The sequence below is a fragment of the Cephus cinctus genome, unplaced genomic scaffold, assembly GCF_000341935.2.
Source record: "Cephus cinctus unplaced genomic scaffold, Ccin1 Ccin1_scaffold0857, whole genome shotgun sequence".
In the NCBI taxonomy this organism is placed as follows: domain Eukaryota; kingdom Metazoa; phylum Arthropoda; class Insecta; order Hymenoptera; family Cephidae; genus Cephus; species Cephus cinctus.
The window spans coordinates 334,289-347,888 of NW_014333443.1; the positions used below are offsets into that span (position 1 = coordinate 334,289).

At 39.2% G+C, this 13,600-nt stretch overlaps 1 protein-coding gene and 1 long non-coding RNA gene across 3 annotated transcripts in view; both read right to left on the reverse strand.

Annotated features, from left to right (window-relative positions):
• LOC107270933 (E3 ubiquitin-protein ligase MIB1) overlaps positions 1-13,600 on the reverse strand; it is a 292,845-nt gene that overhangs the window by 19,457 nt on the left and 259,788 nt on the right. The window lies entirely within an intron of this gene.
• LOC107270937 lies at positions 4,222-4,857 on the reverse strand. The gene is made up of 2 exons (XR_001538471.2): positions 4,772-4,857; positions 4,222-4,700 (listed from the first exon to the last, which is right to left on the reverse strand). It is a non-coding gene; the product is annotated as an uncharacterized LOC107270937 (long non-coding RNA).

Here is a 13,600-nt window from a genome sequence, read left to right on the forward strand (position 1 = left end):
GGTTTAAGCATCGTCATAACTGCATTAATAATTTAATTTAATGAAATAGTCATATATTTAAAATCTAAGAATTCTCTTTCTTATTTTTTTTTGTAATATTAAGTAATAAAATATGTCTATTTTTAAACTGTTAATATCAGTTTAATATTTCAGCACAAACAAATGATGTGGCTACCTACTGTAAAAACGTGGGATTATAAAGTTCGGTTAATGAAAATTTAAAGTTCTCAGACTATACATTATGAGGTGTAGAGAAATGTTTCCATTAAAAATTGGACTTTCGTGGAAGGCATGTTATATTACTTTTTATTATATTCAACTAGAAAGTCCGGATAGGAGTGACTAATTTTTTTCTTGAAAATGTTAATTTTGAAATAAAAATGTATATATACCTTTTAAAAATTTTATATCAAATAAAAATGTTTTTCAAAGAAACTAGTATATTTTATATACAACGGTATTTTTACGAATTATTTGCCCGATTAAAATTTAAAAAAATGTTATGACGGCATTGTACGAGTTTTTTTCCAGTAAAATCTAGGTCACATTTAGACTCAAATAAAACAATTATTTGAAATATAAGTAAATTTCATAACATTGTTAAAAATCTGCAATTCCTTACGCATACCACATTATCGTGATTCTTACACATGTATTTCGTATCATTTTTCTAGCGGATGTTTCTTTAGTTTTCCTTATAGTTTTTTTTATATCCAATCCACTCACTAGATGGAATTGAGTAAGTTGATAAATCGATCTCGACCGTCTGTTATGGTTACGTCATAACGAAACATTTTTATGCTCGAGCATTACTCAGACGTGCCAAACGCGTATCATAGCATCACCACATAATATTTTTAACTTCTCTATACATTTATCCGGTCACAGATTTTTACTGTGTTATTCATTAAGACACGTTATAATTTTAACAAAATATACTACGACTGTCAGCCTACTATTGACGCAATCGAATCAAGAGGATATATCGAATTTACCTAGAACTCGAAATTTCGTAAACTCACCTTCACTGAAAATGTACGTAAACACGAATCACTTGCACGTGGAACATTGTTCGAGATTGTACCAATTAAATCCTGCAGAGCCATTAATTGCGTGAACGTTCTGCCCTGTCAATGTTCGTGGGAGTTTCGGACCGTCATTTGCCTGGCGAATAGAGTCCATACATGTCTAGTGTTACCGAAGTGCAGAAAGGTATACATATACAAAATATACAGGTAAACAATGATAACCGAACTGAGTAAACATAAAATCTATTACACAACCATATAACGTACCTTGGTGAACAGTGTTGCTAACATGAAGTAGATGGATGAGTCGTGAAAGCAAGAAGAGAATAAGAATTTGAAAAAGCGACAAAATTAAAATAAATAAAGTTGGAGTGGAAAAATCATCGCCATAGGCGAAAAATACGATTTATCTTTTGTGCAATATGCAGAATGAAGTTGGCAAGTGCATTTGACAGTATGCGAAGGGGAATTTTTCTAATGGAGTTATAATCGTTGAGCTGCATTTTTTTGTAGAGCTCAACGAAACTGGAAGTTTTTTTTTTTTTTTTCTAACTTTGATCTAGCCTTTTTCTTTGATAAAATATATATTCATAGCGAAAAGTGTATATTATTTTCATACATATTTTTGTGAACGAATCGTCTCAGAAGGTGGAAATTGCAATTTCACTATATTCGCTTTTATTCCTCAATCGGATTGTACCATACAGTATATATCGGAAAGTGCTGTGAAGAAACCTCCTCCCCCCACCCCTCTAAATAAATACAGCCACGTACAGTGCTGTGCAAAAATAGGGTGTCGTTTAACTTGTAACTTATATGCCTTACAATACAAGAATCTGTCCAGCGTTTTTGCTCCGTTTTCTATTTATATATTATATGTACATTTACACGACTTGTATGAGAATCCACAATCGCATGTATAAGCATACTGTACTGGAAGTCGTTTATTTCATGCATCGAATTCCACTGTATACTGACACAACAAATAGAAGTTGTACCATATATCGTTTAGGGGTATGATAATATTCCAAAGCATACAGAATCTCGAGAGTATATCGAATATTTCATGATGGGGAATACCCGTTGGATAGAGTCGTGGGTACACGATAGGGTTTCAAAAAAAATTTATGAAAATTTCTCATTTCTGATAATCGTAAACACTGATAACAGGCAAAGATATGATTCGGAATGCTCTTAGAGTAATTCAGAGTAAAACGAACCGAGGATCAAGGCGAATATGATGCAGAAAGAATTTTTTTTTTTTTTTCAAAATCACGTTTTGTGGATTTATAAAGAGCGTTGATGGTTTTGTAAATGAAGCTACCTACATACTTTTGCTTAATATTTATTTTTAATTCCAAAGTATATTGGTATTTTATTTACGAATTTTCAAAATATCGCTTATAAGTTTTCAAAACTTAATTTATTTGATTGAGGGGATATATGCTTCGAATGTATTCAAAAAAATAATTATTTTATTATTGACTATTGTCTATGGATTTACTGAATCTTTCGAAAAAAACGAAATTTTGAGATATTTAAAAATTGACGAAAATATTCCGGTTAGTTAGTCAACCCCGGCGCTTTAACTATAATAATTCAGCTTCCCCTTTGCTAAATATTATATTTTGGGACAACTGCATTATTGCGCGCTTCTCTATTTAGAAATATTTACTACTGGGTATCCCTTATACTGCGTAGAAGGATGGTCCACGGTATAGAGCTTGAATAGCAAATTAAGTGTAAATTGACCAAAAAACAAAATATTCGTTAGATTTTTACGTTGGAAATTTTAAACGCCTTTTTCATCAGCGTCTCCACGATAACTCGGCAAGATTTCAATATTTTTTCATTCCCTTTTTGTTTGTATAAATAAAAAAGGTGAAAAATTGTAAGACTATTTTCGATTTTTTTTTAAAGTTGCGCAATTTTCTTAATTTCTGGAAATTTGAACCACTCGCCCTTTCTCTCTTGCAATATATTATAATTACTACGTTACTTAATAAGACAATATTTGAAATTTTAAGATCCGACTTCCCTACAGCGAAAAACCCCGTAGACGGTACAGTTATGCGTGCACTACAGAAGAAATTTCGAGATGTGATTACGAAGCATGTTTTTAATAAAATTATAAACTCTTGAATTGACAATTATTACAATATATGCACAATAAAATAATATAAAAGTTGCATTTATTAACACTTTATTTACCTTAGAAACACTTCCCGAAAGTAGGCTATTTCGAATGCGCCAGCGGCATGTAACCCCATGACTAACAAGGGATGTTTGTTAGGGCACGATTCTTAGTTTACTTAGTTAGGTTGGATAGCGTGACATGAGATAGTAATTTAAAAGAGAATAGGATTTGCTCAAACGTAACATACATTTCTAACAATGAATGAAACTAAAATGTCTTGTTTTTGCTGCGCGTATCTCCACCTTACGATCTTTTTTTTTTTACCTGATTACGTTCCTTCTCTCTTTCACACATATTCACACATTTGATTGGTTCTGTCGTTGGTCTTTGCTCATTTCTCAATCCCCAATAGAATTTAATTAAATCATTTAAAGTTACAAGTTACAGGTAATTAGGGGGGTTTCGTAGGGGATACTTTACTCATATATGTTATATATGAATACCTACAAATAAGGGAGGGCGCCCGACTACTACATTAAACATTGATGTCCTGTAACTATTCACACGTTCCATGTATTCGAATAGTTATTAAGTATCGAAGTGATTACCTCATAGTTGTAAGGTAAAGGAAAAGAACAAATACTTGCATCTATTTTTTTAATTTATTTAAATTATATTTTCTTTATTTTTAATTCATTACGTCTTTTCGCAGTCGCATTTTTAATTCTTTTAATTCATATTTTATTTCTTTCTGCTTAGTACAAGGCTTGTGAAATTGTTAGATAGTCATATGATTTAACTTAAACAAATTTTGAGGACTCCTTAGACGTCCTGATCCCCCGCGTCCAACTTTATACCCCTTCTTGGCCTGTCCACAGTTCGACACACGAATCTTGACACGCGTTCGAAAAATGTTGCTCTCCTGCGCCCCTAGTGGCTACAGGGGTAAACTAATCTAGCTACGAATAGATGTGAATCTTACATTCTTAGTCAAAATCCGCCCCATCCCCCTCAACCTCAATACCCTAACCACAAGAGAAAAGTACGTTATAGAGCTAATATTAATTGAAAAAATCTATTTTTCATAACTCGGGAAAAAATGCTCGAACAAAAATTTGATAAGGATCATGTTCACTGTTCGAAACCATTAAACTTATGTCTTTAATATTTTTTCGAATCTTCACAACTAAAAGATATATTCAGTTGTTCGCTTTCGAGCGATCCACCCTGTATAGGGTAAAAATCCCATATAGATGTACAGCAGCGAGCACGTAACGCTCCTATATCCTATCTCACGATACGTACTACTTATGTGCATACATAGGTATACTGAGAAACACGTCGAACGTAGTATAGATACAGCGGGCCCATCCAATTTTCGCCATTTTCAATGGAGCCTTCGTTGCTCACTTGATAAATCCATCTATCCGGTAGTAATACATATCCGCTTACGAAGTTTCTACACGTAAGCGAAACGTCAGCGTTTCCAGTTGCGTCTGTAGAACCAGTTTGTCTGTCCTCAATAACTCCGTACCCTATCCATATCAATACCATAGAGACAACTCGAATACAGAAGAGAGTATAGAATGTATCAAAGCGCTCCTACCATAGTCTTATACACAATCTTATAGGATTATTTTCTTGATCTGTGCTCACTCTGTGCTGTCTGCTTAGATACTGTTATGTCCCCTTACATAAGACTCCGATATATTATCGGTGTGACACTCACGTGGTTCGGGGACTCCCCCGCGAGAGTGTACAAATAGGATTGGTCAATCGCAGCACGTGGTGTCTAGAGTAGGGATAAAAATGGTGTAGTGGGAGAGAGAAAGCGAAGAGTAGGGATTGTCAGGTGATGAAGAAGCTAAGGAGTGGGGATGGACTTGGTTGCATTTGAACAGTGGTTAGGTAGAGAGCGTAGGCAACTCACGATGCACCGTTTCGACGTCGATTGAAACGAAGGTGTCGAGTGCATCTTCGTGCATGACGGGAATGGCCGACATTGCCTCAGGGGAAGCAGGGAGGGGAAATCGTGAAAGAGGATAGTCCAAGAATTGTAAATACGTGGGTACGAGAAGATGGTCATGAGGGAAGCGAGAGAAAGATGGTGAGAATGAGGATGGGGTTAAACTAGCAGAGGAAACGGAAAGGGGGAGACGTCGGCGAAGCGTTTGAAGTTTTCGAATAAGACAAAAGCCAGAGCCGTATTCGCATCACGGTCACGCGCACCCTTACCCCGGATCCCCCAACTTCCGCTACTACTTTCACCACTACTACTCTTGCTGCGGCCACCGTTACTAGTACTTTTGGGATTATACGTACACAGTATATACCTAGATGGGGCTACGGTCCAACTTCTCTTGGCTAATCAGAAAAATCCACACTCTACTGAGCTTATTGAATTGTCCCTGGATTGTGACGATGCCTTTACTTCAGTGCTAGCCCACTGTCTCTTTGGCGCCCTGTCTACGTTTCTTCTATCAGCTTTTTTTTTCATTCCTCTTTTTTATCCAGCTACCACCCAGCCTCCCATCGGTCCCTTCTTTATCTTTTTGCAAGAGAACAATTCTGCTCTTCGGACGGTACTCTACGGATTGGTACGGGTGGACGAATGGGAATAAATGGAAGGTGAAGATCGTGATCGAATTCATACCCAGGGCCAAATTCCACCGTAGAGTCGTGTCGGGGTCCGTCCTCGTTCTTGTGTCTCTTGGTAACTTCGAGACGACCCCTGACCCCCACCAACGTTAACCCCCTTCCATTGGGCAATCAGGCCACTACGCTTGAATTTGTTCCGGGGCGATAGTCGCTGTCTTGAGAATCTTTCGACGCTTATTTTCTTTTCTTTTTTCTACCTCGTGTGATAGTTCGTTAAGTCGAGTCTCTAGTCCGGCTTCTTATGTATGTATACATATGTGTGTCCTTTTCTATAGGAAATTTCTATATTTACCGTGATCGTCTGGCTTGATATTTTTCTCACCAATCATTTTTCCCCCCTACTATTTGCCGTAACAACCTCTTCATGGTTCACAGATTTTATCCTATATCGAAGAAATAATATCAAAATGCAGCTTATCTTCGTGAATTCACTTCGAAAGTGCAAGAATCTGCAGATGTAACCACTAGATGTAACCACTGAAAGAGAAAATGATTGAGAGAGGCTGTGTGTGTGTGCGTGTGTGTCTGAGATATAGCATATGAATATATATATTGTGACGTGGCATTTTGATGCACGTCACAAAGTAGGCGAATTCGGCTACGTCGTGAGGTCTGATGGGTTCCGGAACGTTTCGCATGGCGTTGGACTGATTTTATCTTAAGAATTTGTAGTTATTTCCCTGTTGGAAATGTTTCTCTTGCTTTTGAGTTTGTTAAACGAATCCGAGAGGATTCAACAAAATTTTGATTGTGACGGGGCCCGAGAGAGCTAACTGCGGGCCTGGCGGACCGCTGCCGAGAGAGGTGATCAGACCACACAACACGGCTCGACTACACGAAGCAAGCGGAGAGCGTCTTCACGATCAAAAGACATACAGGGGTTGCAGAAGCGACACGGAGCCGAATATCGAGGGAGTAGAGGTGGATTCCTTCCGGAAAGAGCACTGCAGTCACCCCAACGTAAAAAGATGCCAGGATCTATTTCATCGGGATCGTCAAAACAATTGAAGATCGCGAGCTCGCTAGCGTAGCCGATGTAATAGTGAATCTTATAGGGCCAGGAGGTGGTATTACGGCGCTCCCATGGGAAGGTTCCCGATTTTTGAAGTTTGTAGCGTCGCTCACGGCGCTGAGCTAGGGCTCCGGGATAGACGTGCTATCGTTTTGGATCGTTTTACATTATTTATCGTATCGTGATCCGTTTGAGGGACCTATTACCTAGGAGAGTGTGTTTTCGTGAATATTATGAGTTACCGAACAACGATGAGTAACGCTCAGGGGTATTCTGGCTATTTCTTAATTCATGATATCAACCGATCTTTCCTGTTTGACATATTCTTACGCGTCACCCTACGCTTTCCTGATCTTTAGGGGTTCCGAGGATAGGTAATCTGGTTACAAACAGAGGATTGGTCTCTCACTTCCTTCTTTCTCTTCTTTCTGTTCTGCGTCTAATCGTTCAGTCTACGCCTCGCGGAATCGTCTTCCTAGCACACTGGTGTGTCAGTCATTATCGTATCGTTTGTTGAGTTGTTCCAGCGAGAATATTATTTTGTAATATCGTTCGGGTATTGTCAAATTGCGTTCTCTACCATTCCAAACTGTTTTTCATACCTATCACTTGTATTCATTATTATTGTTATTATTTTTATATTTAAAATAAATCATATCCGTTTCTGGATTTCGATTCCGATAGTTCGGTGTTGGATAAAATAATTTGATTAGTATTTTTTTGTGAACCTCCCCAGTTAATTATTTCAGCTTTTGGCATTCGTCCCCTAAACCCAGGACCCCACCGTCTAAGAGCTGGCGATAGTCAAATTTGAAGACAGTCAAGCGGTAGAGCTTGTTGTATATCCGTGTTGTATATCCGACGCCAAAAAATGTCGTAGATTTATCATTTTCTCTTCTTTTTTCCACTGGGTCTCCATTTATTTGGAAACGCAATTTCTCTGGAAATAGTGTCGTTACAAAGTATATATCATTATAAAGAAATTATAGAGCGAATAATTTCCGAAGAGAAAAGAAAAGTGGATGTAGTACGAAACGATTGAATGTGATTCGACAAAAATTCGTTATTATGATTCATTCAATGTGCGAATTCCTTTGTTCGTAAGTGAAAATGCCGTGTTGCCACAAGCGGGAACAATTATCCAGCAATTCGGGATTTGGTGCTGCAATTTTCACCGGATGTAAAGTGAAACGTTGCTGATACCGAATACTATCCTGCATCCTTCTGTCGATTCTGGGTCCTGTCAACCCTCTCTCCATAACAGTCATTACTAATTTAATTAATGCTCGTTAACCCGGAACAATCGATTCGACATTAGTGACACGTCAAGGGCGGCGGATGAGGGAGGGGGGTGAAGGGGGGGGGGATTGCAACTCTTCTCAGCAGTGATGCGTACCAGTTACGTTTACGCAGGTCAAAATTGACAAATGCATTGCAAACTGCATGGTGGGTGGGAACAATAGAGGTAAGGGGTGTGTAGTGAAATATTAATTTGACAATTAAATGTACTGTCAATATCGTGTGGTTATGCATGACACATGCAGAGTTGAGAAGTAATCTGGAAGGACACTGTAAGCGGTTGGGATTCGGGGTGGAGATATCAGTTATTCCTTGGGCTTTCACAAAGGAATAGGAATCCTTTTTAATACATCTCTCAAGAATATTCGCTGAGTTTTGCACTGCTGCCAGTAATGTAAGCAGGACGTTGAGGAACTGCCGGCGACCTGCATAAGGGACTAGATACTTGGAGGGTGGGGTTCGGGTGGTTCGGGTGGTTGGGTGAATATGGCGCGAGGGATGAAATGGGGTTGGGGGTAAAAAGGGATAGCACCCCCGGAACGGCAAGAAGTCCTTGGCTTCCGGCCATCTAATATTCCTTGGTGCTTTTTGGTACCGAAAAAGGACTATTGTCGACTTGACACCACTTGGAGGGTAGTTTCTATATTTTCGGAAAAGACACCCCTTCTGTCTGTCTTTCACACTGGACAAAAATGCATAAAACATAAATCGCGTTACATCGAAAACGTAACACGCAAACTTATTGTCTGTCAATCGCAATGGTTGATCTATTGTAGAATATCATGAGTCGTTAAATTAAAGGATCCGAGGGTTGTTCAGAGATTCTTTAAGCATCGAAAGGGATGAAACGAGGAGGTCTCGTGGTTTGAGCAGAAGAAGAAGAAGAATTAAATTATTGCAAAGATTAGTTTTTCTATCATCGAAGGGGGCGTTTTTGGCCCGGGACTCGAGGAGCTAGGCGATATGCGTGTCACGTATGGGGGTGGCAGCCCCTGTGCGCCATACTGGCAGCTACCCTTCTCGCGTGAGGGTAGGTGGCTCTGCGCGGGGCTGGGAATTCACGTGTGTCCGGGGGATGGGGATGGGTCTGGCTTTGAGGATAGGAAAGGGGTGGGTTGGCATTGCGTGAACTGCATAAAGAAACTACCCCTATCCCGATAAACACTGTCAATACCGCCCATTGGAGGTTTGCGAGGACCCTTGAGAAGGAGAAATTCGTTTTTTTTTCTTTTCTTAAAGGTTAGATTCACGTAAGGGGCCCGAAAAGTATATTTGGATTTGGTAAAGTCTCTTTCACTCGAAACCGCAATGAATTACTTTGTTTTATATTTTCCAATATATCCCCGTTTTTTTTTTCTTCGTTATCCTCGGCTCAGGGGTCTTCTTCATCTTCTTCCACCCCTTTCTTCATCATGACATTTTTTTCTCTCTCTCTCTCGCTCTGTTTGTCCTACCTTATTACCATAGCAATGGCGGCAAATCAAATTGAATAAAAATTTATGTATCAGGAAGGGCAATAAAACGGAATAGATTTGGGGCAGAATGGGGCCGAATCCATCAAGCGGGATTCCGATAAAGGAGGATCGTTGGGACCGGGACGTCCTGGACGATCGGGATAGCGAGATACCCATCCCGTAGGAAGGGATCTTTTCCTTGTATCCTGCACGATTGGAACGGGATTGTCAAATTGTTGCCCGGAAATTTATTCCACGGAACATCTACCAGCCCTCCTTTACCATCAGTAGTCCCACTCCCTGAGGTGTTCCGTTTTACCCTCTCATCGTCGTTCGGGTACTCCCTTAAACAGTTTACTAAGATAGCACGGGGTGGAATTGGATGGTTTATGATTTTACTTGACTTTTGAGGTTTATTTTAAGAAATTATATCGAGAGCACTCTTCAATCGGACAAAGAGATATTTTTCTTTGAGCTTACAATAAACGAAGAAAAATGTTTGAAAAATAAGATTTTTTTGGAAATTAAGGTATTTCGATACCTACGTATACACGCATGCAATTACATACATGTGCTTACGTGAAAAACGTCGAGGGAATATTTTTCACTTGAAAATTGAATTTCCTCGCACGATTCCTCATTCGTTTATCTGGTGAATTTTGATTTTACCCCATTTCACATAGCTTCTAGTAAATATCCCTAGGTGGCGCTCGAGCACCAAATGGATCGAGTAGCATGAGGTGGAATTCACGTTTCTCCCAAAGTGTCGAGAGTACCGAGTATTATGTGCTCTTGTGAAAATCGACTTTAGGATGGATTTTCCGATCGTTGCCGTCGACGGTGGCGTCACGTATCCGGTGAGGATACCGTTTGAATAGCTCGTTAAACTTTTGGATCGACGTATTGACTCGTGCCAAAGAAAAAGGCCTTTATTCTAAAGGAAGAGAGGAAGTTCTTGGTGCCGGTGGCGCTATAGACGCTACAGGATATCGATTACTGGTGGCAAATTTGAAAAGGCCGCGACTTTCGTTTCAATGTGGGATTTACAAAAGAAAATCCTTAACCGATCCATTCATACGATTTACTCGGGAAGCAGTGCCACTTCTAATCCCTATACGAAATTGATTCTATTCTTGCGTAATAGTGTCTACGAATTTTCGATGCCCGAGGGCATTATGACAGCTGCACGAGTATTTCGGATATAGGTAGCAATTTTTTGCAATCTCTAGTGACTTTTTTTACTGGCTTCCAGGGTAATTGGATCGCTTTTCAGTACAGCATTGGTGAATAATGCATTACGTTCGTGAAATCGAATGTGAACGCGACACGGAGATAAATGGAGTAAAATACGAGTGATAACAAAGAAGGAAAGAAAGTAAAGAAAAGAAAAGAGAGAGAGAGAGAGAGCTGGCGGGGGGAGTATATGGGGAGATGGAGGACAGGATATACGTAGAGAAATAACATTCTCGATTCAATTTAATTTCATGAGTGTAATTATGCAAAGCCGGTGTTTTCGTGGGTCCCGAAGTAGAAAGCAGGAGGCCTATACGCCAATGCATTTTAAACAGGCGGAAGGATCCATAAAGTCAACAGGAATTTATCCTGCTACAGATAGGCAGAGGAATTGTGTTGATGCTGATCGCAGTCTAGTAGGTAGTTAGGTATATACCATTCGCGCCTAGTTATTCCGGGCTACTGTCAATTGGAATTTCATCCAAAGTATTTTAACAGTGATACCAACCGAAGATTCGTTATCGAATAACATCGCGACCGGCTCTCGACCGAGGTACGGTTTATGATTTCCGTTTTCCAGAAATCCATGAAGAAAGCCTCTATTTTCAAATCCTTTAGGTTGAGCCAAGGAGTTTCTTCGAGAAAAGCTCTCTAGGGATAACCTTTGTTGTAACTAGGATGATAGAAAAGAAATGAAATTGGGAGTGTTTTCTTTATTCACAGGCGGGTGTCGAGTGGACAGTGGACCGATTAGAAATCGCATCTATCAGGCACATTCCGTTACTTAATTACTCAATGAATCATTGATATGAATAGACTTAACCCGAATAGACGTTACAAATAAAATGCAGCTGATATTGAGAAAATTCCAATCAGACATTTTCATATAGTGCAATACGATGTAGATATACAACCAGCTTGTATATAAACCGATTAGATATACTCATAACCGGAATAGACAGTAATCCCAATTGGAAATATTTCGTTATAAATTTACATAAGATTCGAATGGCCACTTCCCAATTGAATAAAACCTTAATATACATAAGGAACAAGTAGATGTAGTTTCTTTGAACCAGGCACTTCATCCTGGATTGAACCGTAACCCACTCTTGCCTTTACGTTATAAATATAGGTAAAAAAATCAGAAAACATATTTCCGTTACAACCCATATTCGGAATTTAGGATTATGTTTTAAGTGTCAATTGAAGAGAGTGCATTGGGTCTGATTGTTTCTTTCTAGCCTCGATTTCGAGATGTAGTTTCGTCCTGCTCGGTTCTTGCTGCTTTTGCTCCAGCACAGAATAACGCAAAGGGGGGCCCCGATGGGTTTGCAATTGTTTTTTTGTCAAGGGTGCCTGCACGGAGAGAGGGCCTTGTTAGAATGTGGATTTTTGTTAAGGGCCGAGCACTCGCACGTAGTTGGGATGTAAATGAAGAGGGTGACTATAGAACGTCGATAAAAAGTACCGTTTCTCTCTCTTTTTAACTCGTTAAATTGCTGAATCCAATTTTTTGTACTTCACGTACATTGCTACATCAAGCTGCCTTTCAAGGTACGACCAGTATCTAGGAAAATCCATACTACCTCTAAGATTTTTTTTGCTACGTGCATCAAAAAAATGTTGAACCGATTCTTTTCATTTGGACAAAAAATGCAGTCCAGCCCACTCAAGAGAAATGAAGCAAATAAAATTCATATGCATCGCGTATAGTAAAATATGACGTTATTGCTGGTTACCATAATAATTATATACAGTGATGCTGGACTTTTGTAAAAATCTTTTTCATAGCATAATCACATTTTGAACGGCGGTCTTGCAGGACAAAATATGATTATGGCGATAGCGATAACGAGGTTAGTCGTGCTGGCGCAGGCTCGTACCAACAGTTCAGCACAGAATACACGAAAATAGAAAGAGAACTGAACAGAGTGGAACAGTGAAGGCCGTAGGTAATCTATGTTCGTACGTGTCTACATACGCGTGGATCCACGTATGCATGTACGTACACACGTGTACTTCAATGAGGTTAGCCAGTAGCAGAGAGGCTAATTTAAAACAGTGCTGATTGTTATTGGTTTAACTTGATCTACGTGTACTGTGCGACCCTCATCGAATCACACTGACACAGACGCATAACGCGAGAAATTCCCTAGGCACCTATGTATAGCTATTGACGATACGTGTACATAATCCCAAAAGGATTTCAAAAAGAAATTTCAATCCGAACGAGCCTTAAATTAGTCAAGGTTGGTACGCGCGAGAAATTTGCTAATAACGAAATAGAATTATCAGTGATAGATACTCTCGTGCGGTAATATTCGAGCACGTAAAGACAGAAAAGAGTGATAGATTGGATTTAGGGAATTTTCGTTCGAGGATAGTTTATTTGGCTCTCTTAGAATTTCCTTTAAGATTATATCGCACTTTATTATTTCCTAGGGAGAAAATCAATGGTGTCGATGGTCCGTGGTTGATTTCATATTTATATATTTTTTAAAGATGCATTGCATTCGACGCCGTAGGTCTATTGCACTGGTACGTACATAGAAATATGTCCTTACAGAAATCGGAATTGAAATTGGAAAATCCCCTTTGAGAAACACGAAAACGAAGAGCCCAGATTTATGTGTCCATAGGTCAAGTGCACTGGAGTAGCAATGCCATCAGGTAAGAATCGTTTACGTTTTTTGGTATCGGTAAACTCGACATTTATCGACACTAGCCGGTACCAATAATGGTACCAATACTGGTGGCGATAATAGGAGCAGTAATG